Below are 10,569 nucleotides of genomic sequence, written 5' to 3'. Positions count from 1 at the left end.
TTATTTTAAAAAAAAAGCAAAACAACAAAGCTGCCTGCTCCCAACTTTCTCTAGAGAGCAACTACTGAAAATTGTTTTAAAGTGGCTTGTTTGGTATTTGGCTCCGTATCACATATCCCTGTGGGCTTTTCAAGGTTAAGAGCCCCTATGTTTTATAGTTGATTCTGTCCGCGAGGTGGGATAATCATTGATGGTTGAAAGGCGATTATCCAAATGATGACAGTTCATTACTTAAAGCTTCCGTAGAGGTTTTCCCTGGAGCAGATCTGAAATGTCAGAGGCAATTTCCAGGAAATGTATTTTTTTAAGTTCTTTCTGAAAATGTTGCCTCTTTGCAGACTTATCCTGCTACCTGCTGTAGTATTTGTCCTGAGAGAGCCCCTGTGCCATGGTCTCTGCAATGCTACAGCGAGGAACGAGGGCGGCAGAGCGTGCGGGGGCAGAGACCCTCCCCGCCACCAAAAGTTCAGGGTCCTCGAACACAGATGCTTCACACTGCAGGTTCAGGCTCGCAAAAATGCGGACCCTTCCAAGAGGCAGTCTGCTGTTCACGAAGAGCCGATAATGACTTCCCAGCTGTCCTTTCAGCAGATTTTTTTTTTTTTTCCAGTTAAGACAGGGAATACTTGATTCAAACCCATCAGAGAAATGGACAGCTTGGGTCTGTAACAGAGTCGTGTTTTAAAGCATAGGTCAGTCATTGCATATGAGAGTATACACTGCTACCTACAAATGAACGGATCAGAGCACAACTTTTCAATATTTAAAACAGAATGAGCTTTCCTGTAAAGGCAGCATCTTTGTGACTTTTTTTTTTTAAAGATTTTATTTATTTGACAGAGAGAGACACAGCGAGAGAGGGAACACAAGCAGGGTGGAGGGGCAGAGCGAGAAACAGGCTTCCCACTGAGCAGGGAGCCTGACGTGGGGCTCGACCCCAGGACCACGACCTGAGCCGAAGGCAGACGCTTAAGCGACTGAGCCACCCAGGCGCCCCACTTTGTGACATTTTTAACTGAAGTAATTTCTCTCTTTCTACAGAATCCACACCATCCTCCTCAAAATCCTTCTCAAGAGCAGCCATGTCCTCATGGGCCTCAGAAAACTCCTTCCTCTGTGCCCTGGCCCACATACCAGTGAACAGTGAGGCCCGGGCCTCAGCGATGGCTCCGGTGTTGCTCAGCAGGCTCACCGCTCGCTGTACTTTGGCTGGGTCTCCACCAGGTACCCTAGTCGGAGGCAGGTAATTCATGCCAACTTTGAAGCCACTGGGGCACCAGTCCACAAACTGGATGGTATGCTTGGTCTTGATGGTGGCAGCGGCAGCACGGACATCTTTGGGAACCATGTCTACCATGATATGATGGGCGGGGAGCCGTGTGTTTGCCGTGGCGAGGGTCCCCTTTCACCCTCCAGTTCTCTGGCTCAGAGCACACGCTGGCGACCTCTGCTACAGAAGGCTGATGGTGGGAGGCTTTCTCAGCAGATGGGGCCAGAGGGAAGTGGATGCAGAGATAGGGCACCAGGCTGGTCTGGACTTCTGGCCTCTGTCAACCCTGAGGGAAGCAGTGATGGAGGACACAATTTGACCTATCAACCTGTTCAGGCTAGTGTAGGTTGGGCATTCAGTATGGAGGTTTCTACATGTCACAGATGGGCTCGTTGTCTACCATGAAGGCACAATCAGAGCACCCTAGGGTGGTGTGGGTCATGAGGATGGAGTTGCAGGGCTCAACTACAGCTGTGGAAACCTGGGTAGAGGGTAAATGGAGAACTCCAGCTTGGACTTGTTGCCATAATGGCCAGAGAGACGTTCCATCAGCAGGGAGGTGAACCCAGACCCCATTCCTCCTCCAAAGCTGAGGAAAACGAAGAAGCCCTGAAGACCTGTGCACTTGTCAGCCAGTTTCTAAATTCCATCCAAGACAAGGTCAATGATCTCCTTACCGATGGTGTGGTACCCTCGGGCACAGTTATTGGCAGCATCTTCCTTGCCTGTGATGAGCTGTGCAGGGTGGAGGAGCTGGTGGTGGGGGCCGGCGGGAACTTCAACAACTGTGGGTTGGAGGTCTACAAACGCTGCCCCGGACACATGCCTGCCAGCCCCAGTCTCACTGAAGACGGTGTTGACGGAGTCATCTCCTCCCCCTTGTCTTGTCACCTGACGTCTGACCATTGGCTAGAGGCCGCGTTCCAGGCAACAGAGCTCCCAGCAGCCACTGCCAATCTGGACCCCAGCCTGGCCAGCGTGGATGCAGATGCACTCACGCATGGTTGCTGCTTTGCAGCTGCCCAGCGGATGCCCAAGAGGAAGGGGAGAGAGGTTGTTGCTTCTTACAGCGCGGGTGGATGTAAGAGAACCTCTCCAAGATTACTTCTCTTTTCTTTTTTCTTTTTTTTAATTTAAATTCAATTAGCCAACATATAACATAGCATAAGTTTTTGATGTAGTGTTCAATGGTTCATGAGTTTCGTATAACACCCAGTGCTTTTAACGGAAGACACGAGTGTGAGTTCCTGCCAGGATGTCTATTTCACCTTCCTGGGACCCAGAAGTTTCATGTTCTCTCCTTCCTCCCCCATCCCATAACCTGCTTCGGAAGGAACTGGAGAAGCCGTGTCACCCTGCGGAAGCAGTCACTGATAGCCGCCAGCGTAACAGTGACCACATTATCATATGAAATATATAAATGATTATCCATGATTCAAAGCATCATGATCATCGTGTACGACACGATCACTAGGGTTTCACTGACCTGCATGCTTCCTGTTGTCCCACGACTGTCTTTTTAGGATTATACTATGTAATACGTACAGTCAGCTGAAGAAGTTCTCTCCTAACCACCCCTCCCCAACCATTAATACGTTTTCTCCTATATCTGTTCTTCTGGAGGAACTTTAAAAGTACACATTCCAAATTTTAAAGTCCTGTGTGTGTGTGTGGTGGTGGCGATAGGATCTGATTCTGTCCGATGGACGTGGTATTCCAGGAAGTAGGGCTGGTTTCACTGCTCCGGGTCTCCCCTTCCAGGAACGTGCCCCACCCCTTCACTCGGTCACCTTCCAGCCTCCCACCGGGGTCTGTCTTGTCCCTTGTAAAGGAGCTGCACATTAATTTTTGTGAGCCACATCTTTCTTCCCTCTCATTTTCCAGCTGGTTATTGTCATTATTATTTTTTTTAAGATTTTATTTATTTGAGAGAGAGAGACAGCTAGAGAGGGTACACAAGCAGGGGGAGCGGGAGAGGGAGAAGCAGGCTTCCTGCTGAGCAGGGAGCCCGACGCAGGGCTCCATCCCAGGACCCTGGGATCATGACCTGAGCTGAGAGCAAGCCCTTAACCAACTGAGCCACCCAGGTGCCCCTGGTTATTGTTATTACATAAGAAAAGCATTACGCTTTGAATATTTATTTTCCAGCCAGTCACTTTCTAGAATTACCGTATTCATTCTAAGTGTTTTCCAGTCGATTTTAATTTGTTTTCTAGGTAGGTGATTATATCATCAAACAAATTCTTGTCTCCTTTTCAATATTTATAATTCTTGGACCATTCAGAATTGAATGAGAATACCTCTGGTGTTCCAATGATTTTGTTAGACATTTTCTATTATGTTAAAGAAGTAGCATTTGATTACTGTTATTACTATGGATTTTTTTTTTTAATTCTGGGAAATTTTTAAAATTCTTTTTTAATGCTAGATTTTGTTCAGATAAAGACTCTGTAGCCAGACTTTGGGGTCAGGTCCCACTGAGCAAGTGGAATGTGGAATGCTGAGTGTCAGGAAGACAAATCCGGTATCGGTGCATACCCGTATTTAAACGTCCAGAAAGCTTCAGTAGTTTCCCGGGACAATGGGACGGTGTGTTTGGAATTAGCTTATTCCAGATAACCCAGGACTGTTCCAGGTGGGATTAACAGCATGCCCCCTCAACCACCTTTTGCTCTCCCATCTATCCCTGCCCTCTCTGCCCTGTCCACCCTGCTCTCATTGTAGGGACATGTCCCAGGCCCCCCGCGAGCCCCAGTCCCTCTCTGCCCCACTAATGGAGGCACTGGAAGGAAAAAAAAAAGGGGGAGCTGAAGGAGGTCCAGAGTATTTCTCTGCTTTCTGGGGTGTCCCTGGAAGAAGCTGCAACACCTCCTTGGTGGCCAATTACATTCCCTTCCTTTGATGGCCAAGCGACAGTCAGATGACCCCAGTTTGGGGGCTTCTGGTAGAACCACCTCCAACCACCTCTCCTCCTATTGGAGCCCCAGCCCAAAGGGCGGCAGGAGCAGCAGGGCCGGCTCCGTGGGCTTGCCAGCCCGCAGCCAGGCAGGGACCGTGCTGGGTTTGATGCTCCATATTAAATTCTTTCTGGCTGCGACATGTGCAGTGGACCCTAACAGATGGCCATCATAGTCCTCCATGGCTGCAGACGACACTCTCGTCCTCCAGCCTGAGTCCTGATGTAGGCGTTGGGTTTTCTCGTGCACACTATTCTGCTGTGTGTGTGTGTGTGTGTGTGTGTGTGTGTGTGTGTGTGTGTGTGTGAGAGAAGTCTTGAGTCCTAGCACCAGGACCTCTCCTTCCCAGATTGGCCTGGAGGGCTGAAAACAGCTGCTCCACAAGGCCGTACAGTTGGCCCAGAGCACGGAGGACTTCAGACAGGCCTTTCCGCAAAGCACTAGGAGTAAGGGGTGGTGCCACAGGCTTCAGAGAGGGCCGATGGTCCATCCTTGTTAAAGAAAATGTGTTGATGGGTATGCCAATCACCTAAATTCTTCCTTTCTCAGCAGCTTAACCACTATGTTGGGGGCAAAGCCAAGTCCAGCTTTTCTGTGGATCTCAGTCAATTCTTCCACAGTCCCTAACATGGCCTTAGTCTCAAAGACCTTTCCTTTTCCTATTTAGTTGGAGGAAGAATAACCACTATGGTGGTTAAGAGCTTGGGTTTGAATCCAGCTCTGCCACCTGCTAAGTGTGCAGTCTTGAGCGAATTACTTAACCTCTCTGTACCTTAGTTTTGTCGTCTATAAAATGGGATTAATAGCAGCACCAACCCTTCCTCAGCTTTAAATCTCTCCCTGACTCCTTGCCCCCACCAGTCAAACTCCAAGTCTTCGGTGTGCAGCATGAGGACGCCCTCCCCATCTGCCCACCTCTGCTGTGTTTGGAGCTGCCTGCTTCCATGCTAGAGGCGGGCACACAGCCAGCCTCACTTAGCTCAGCCCTGATTTGCAAGGCAGTCCTACTGAGGTGAGGAGAGCACGTTTAGACAATGAGGGAACTTGCCCATTACCCATGCGTGGCAGAGCGGGGGTTAGCGTAGTGTCTGCGAGATGCCGACGTCCTTCCTCCCCACCTGGCCCCTCACAGCCCCAAGTGCTTCCAGAATATTCCATGCTGTTTCATTCCTCTGTCTCCTTGCTTATACACTCTTCTCCCTGGTGCATCTAGAAAATTATGAAAGTGAATTTGGCCAAAGCAAGTGGTGCAGACGTGAGGGAGTGAAGACAGTAGACAAGAGTGGGGCGCCACGGAGGGGCGCAGTCAAAGCTGTTTTCAGAGATTTTCGAGCAGGGGGTGAATACGCCCCCCACGCCCTCCTTTTCCTGAAGGGCGAGCCGTGGCCTTCTCCTTGGGTTTCTGGCATGAAAACCCGTGGCTTCCACATTTCAGGCTGAGGTGGAAAAGTGCACACAGCGTGTCTGCATCTGATACGCGGAGGGAGACTCTGGCTTGGTCCTGACTGTGCAGTTGTCATGGCAACACATAATTGTGACTAGAAATGGGGATCAATGCCTAATCACTGACCACGGATCTGCACATCTTTTGTTTCCGTCTCCACAAAGAATTTCCTTCAAGACGGGTACATCCCCGGCAAAACACAGACGGGATTCCTAACCCTCTCTGTGAAGCACTGTGTCGTCTTGCTGGGGACCGAGGATGGGAAGGGGGCCGGCAGCTCGCGGTGGGGGCCGAAGATGGGGGGCCTGGCAGCTCGCCGCGGCGCCCACACGTTCCAGGAGACTGTGCCCCTGCCCCCAGGCTTGCTTTCGCATCCCACCTCCTCACGCTATCTCCGGTTCGGCTTCTCCAGGGCCACCCCTCCTCTGAGAGCAGAGCTCTGCCGAAATCGTTCCTAGGATTTCACGAGTCCCATGGCTTATTCCAACTGTTATTACTGTCATTAGAGACTATCCTCCCTTCAAGGTTCAGCTCCAGTCTTCTTCAGGAAGCACTCCCAGCACCAAATATTAGTGATAATCCCTCTGGAACCAAACGAGGCCTTCTTCCTCCCTTCACCATCCCCCACAGCTCCTGGTCTGCATCACATCCGTTTATTCAACAAACACTATTGACTGTCTCCTAAGCACCAGGCACCGTAGTAGATTAGGGAGCACCGAACAAAACAAACATCTCTGACCTCATGGGACTTAAAACCTCCTGTGGGAGCGGACAATAAACACAACATATAAGTAAATTAAGCATTAGGAGATATTAGGTATTAGCAGGTGACACGTGCCAAAGAGATGATAAATGAGCAAAGAAGGGAGATGCCAGGAAAGACTATTTCAATTTTTAAAAGGCCAGTCTGGGAAGGACTCACTGAGAAGTGGAATTTGAGTGGGGAGCTGGAGGAAAGGAGAAAGGAGATCATCCAGATATCTAGGAAAAGCACATTTTCAGGCAGAGGGAGTAGCCTAGGCAAAAGAGCCTGAGGTCAGAGGGAGTCTGGCATGTTGGGGCAAGAGCTTGGAGAACAGCCAGCCGGCTGGAGAAGGGGTGAGGAGGGGACGAATGGAGAGCCCATCATAAAGGCCTTGTAGGTCATCATGGGGACATGGGCTTTGACAAGAGTGAAAGGTAGAGCCTTTGGAGGGATTTTGGTAGAGGATCACTCTAACTATTGTTTTGAGGATGTACCAGGGGAGCAGGGTAGAAGTAGAAACCAGTTACCAGAGGACAGACGATGCAGTTTGGACCAGACTGGCATGGAGGATGGGTCAGAAGCAAAGGTTCTGGATACACTTTGATGCAGGACCACCTGGATTTGCTGATGGGATTGGAAATAGGCACTAAGAAGGCGAGCAATCCAAGACAACTCAGTTTTTGGCTTGAGCAACAGGAAGGTTGGTAAGGCTGTGGTGCGGTGGGTAGAAGGGCAGGATCCCGGTTTGGGGTATGGCCGGTTTGAGATGTCAGAGAGATCCCCACCTGGAGAGGTCAAGTGGGCATCTGGATATACAAGTCTAGCGTTAAGAAAGAGGTCAGAGCAGAGATCCAATCTTAGTGAATGGATGACTTATAAAGCCTGCAGGCTGAGTGAGCACAGCAAGGGGTGAGTGTACCCGGGGAACAGAACACGTCCCAGCATGGAGACCCAGGCCACCAAGAGTCAATCAGGAGGAACCAGCAACGGCCAGCGAGGTGGACAGAGAGCCCCAGCGAGAGGTCAGGGAGCCAGGGAAGGAAGTGCTTCGAGAAAGAGGGAGAGACCAACTGTTCAGCGCTGCTGGAAGGTGAGTAAGATGAGCACTGAGGACTGACGTTGGGGGGGTTGTCAGCAGCTGGAGGGGTGTGGGTGGGAGAGAGCTGGCTGGTGGGCGCCCTAGGAGAGCTGGCTCTCGGTTGCGGATGCTTGGCACAATCGGCTTCATGTCTCCGGATGCCTGGGGAGAACTCCAGGCTATTCCAGTCAAAGTCTGTAGGAACAAGGCCCCCATTCATTTTGTTTTCAAGCTCACCAGGTGCCTCCAATATGTAGCCAAGAGGAAGAACCACTGCATGGGCGAGAGAAACACTGATGGAGCAGGAAAGAGAGGGAATGATGGCTCGAGGACAGCAGAACAGCGGTTTCTAGCAAAGAGAGAGTCAAGAGTCTTCTGTGGGAGTCGCTGCTGGTAGGGGGTCCGTGGGGGAGGGAGCCTGGCAGAAGTCCCCTTCTGACTGTCCCTTTGCCGGAGAAGTAGGAGGAAAGGTTACTGGCTGGAGTGAGGGGAGGGGAGCGTCTGAAAGGGCTGTGGAGGGGAGCAGGAGAGGGGAGGTACCTCGGAGGTGTCCTGTGGCCCCAGGCAGCACAGGGGTCCCTGTGGCTTGTAGCCGGTCCCTCAGGGTGAGATCACGAGGCCCGGCCACCCCCTCCCTGCCGCTCCGTGGCTCCGGGTGTCTGCCTCGGGGCCCTGCACACCTGCTGGAAATCCAGGCTGTCCGGTCCTGGTTGAAGCCCTCCGGGCCTTGCTGCTGCACCATCCTGACCACAGTTAGTGTCCTGGCGTCTCTACGTCTTCATCTGTGAAACAGTGACAGGAGCCTCCGCCAAAGGACGTGTGAGAGGTCACAGGTGGGCCGAGAGCACCCAGCACAAAGCTGTCCCACACACAGGCACATAATAAATGTTAGCTCCTGTGACAATTCCCGCTGGCCAGGGACTGGCTGCATTCCTCTGCGAGGGCCCCTCTCATCTCCTCTTGCGGGGCGAGGGGCCTGCACTTTCTCCTGGATGTCCTCCAGGGAGCACGCTGGCCATGTGGAAATGACGCAGTCAATAAATGGCTTTGGCCGAATCATTAGCTACTTCCTGAGCGTTTGTCTCGTCGAAGCTACAGGGTCATCGAAACCAAGGAGGAGGCAAAAGCGAGGTGCCAACTGCAGCCTGTTTGCTCAGCATCTTTTCCTTCACATTCCTCCCCAATTTATACACTCTGATTCTGGTCTTCGCTGCAGAGTTATAAATAAGATGAGTGATCTGTACCTCTCCTACTTCGGAGAAAACCATCTGAGATCATGTATAGTGAAAGGCACAATATAATAGAGCCACTAAAGCAAGGATAAGAAACAGGACTGGACAACACGCTGGGGGTTAGCACCAGAGACCCCGGCACCACAGAGAGCCAAGCGTCCTGATCTCTGGACTTCCTGAGGTTGAGGGGTACCTGCCTTTCTGAAGACAGCACTGCTAAATTTGCAGGCGTATATTTGTGAATTTGTGATGAAGGGTGATTTTTTTTCCCATGTGTTTTGGAAAATGCTCTTTACGACCCAACTTCCTCTGGGCTGGGTAGGAGGTGGGCACTGGTTTCACCCCCCCAAAGCCCACTGATGGTGAAAAGGGTGGGGCGTTTCTGTCCCCGGGCTAGTTAAGAGTGACCTCAGGGGAAAGGGGCACCCAGCCACCCTAATACCGAAAGGCAGGAAGGCTGGATTTCGGGGTCCCTGTCTGTAAACCTCCAGGATTGCCTGAAGTGGACGGCTGTCCTTCGTGAGGAACCCGAAGACCCCATCCCTGTGTGAGGAGGCCACAGCACCAGACAGGGAGGAGCCGGCCTGGCACCATTCGATGGGGGCTGTGATGTCACTGCAGATTCTGTTATCAGAAGTATCGCACGGGGCCCCGACGTCCTAGGGCCGAGCCCCACGTCCTGGTCCCACGTGGTCAGCTGCCTCTGCTCCAGCTGGACGTCACTCCTGCCCGGGGTCTCTGAAACGCCCCTCCCAGCAGGCACGACAAAGCAAAGGATGACAGCTTCACAGGCTTCTCTGACACACGGGACATACAGGGATGATGAGCATAACTCTATTTAGAGAGGGCTTCACGTCCTGCAAACTGCTGGTCCACACACCTCCTCCTTCAAGCCTCAGAGCAAAGGGCCAGGCGAGGCGGATGCCCATCGTGTAGATGAGGAAGCTAAGGCATGCACGGCTGTCGGCGCTGGGGTGGGAGGGGGCGACAAATCCTTCCTCACTGAAAGGGGAGACAGAGCGGGGGCCTCGGAAGGTCCCGTGATGAGGTTGTTGCTACACTCAGCTCACACACTGCAGGTCAGAAGGAGTCCTCCGGGAGGCAGGGCGCAGCCACTGGCTGCCACCAAGAGCACAGCTGGCCCCCAGCCGGCTGTCACACCAGGGGCTCCCTGCAAAGCCGCTCTGCCAGATGACATGATGTGTCACGAGAACGCGCGAATTCTCTGGCCTTGACTGGAGATGAGCCACTCTCTGCCTTAATTAAAATTGAAGCCTATGGGTGCTAAATGTGGCTGTTGCTAAATGTAAATTGTCTTTCATTTACATTTGGAATGGGTCCCCGTGTCCCCTTCCTGTGCATTAACTTTCACGTGGTAAGATATGCGTTTTGTTTTTTTTCCTCCTGAGAGTTATTAAAGGACCCTTGGAGTTAGAGGCTCAGGTGGGTTCAAATATGGGGCTCGGCCCAAATCCCCAATGGACTTCGTCTCTCGTAACTTCTGGTGTGGTCCCCGTGCCACCCGGGCTGGTTAAATCACAGAGTCAGGGCCTTGAAGACTGACCATAACAGAGCATCGAGTCAGATGCTGGGCGTGGCTGGGCCCCCGAGAGCTGGGTTTTTAGGAGGCCTGCACCCATGTGATCCAGTCCCCTCTCCGGCAGGTCCTGACCCCATGCGGAGATGCGCCATGTGCTCTCTACTCTGCGGGCTGAGGTCGGACCCTACTTGGTTCCAAAACCAATCGGGACAGCCTTGAAAAGTACAGCAGAAATAGCCTTTTAGCCAGCAACAGAAAGCAGCAGCTGCCTAAAATCCTTTCATGGAGCAAGGTGGGAAATAT

General features: G+C 52.0%; 1 pseudogene; it reads right to left on the bottom strand.

The window, feature by feature from the left end:
* Positions 1-348: 348 nt before the first annotated feature.
* On the bottom strand, positions 349-2,508 carry LOC113911815 (annotated as a pseudogene).
* Positions 2,509-10,569: the final 8,061 nt, after the last annotated feature.

The sequence above is a fragment of the Zalophus californianus genome, chromosome 12 (assembly GCF_009762305.2).
Source record: "Zalophus californianus isolate mZalCal1 chromosome 12, mZalCal1.pri.v2, whole genome shotgun sequence".
Lineage (NCBI taxonomy): Eukaryota > Metazoa > Chordata > Mammalia > Carnivora > Otariidae > Zalophus > Zalophus californianus.
Note: the sequence above shows the minus strand (reverse complement) of the source record. Positions and strands in the feature narration are given on the sequence as shown.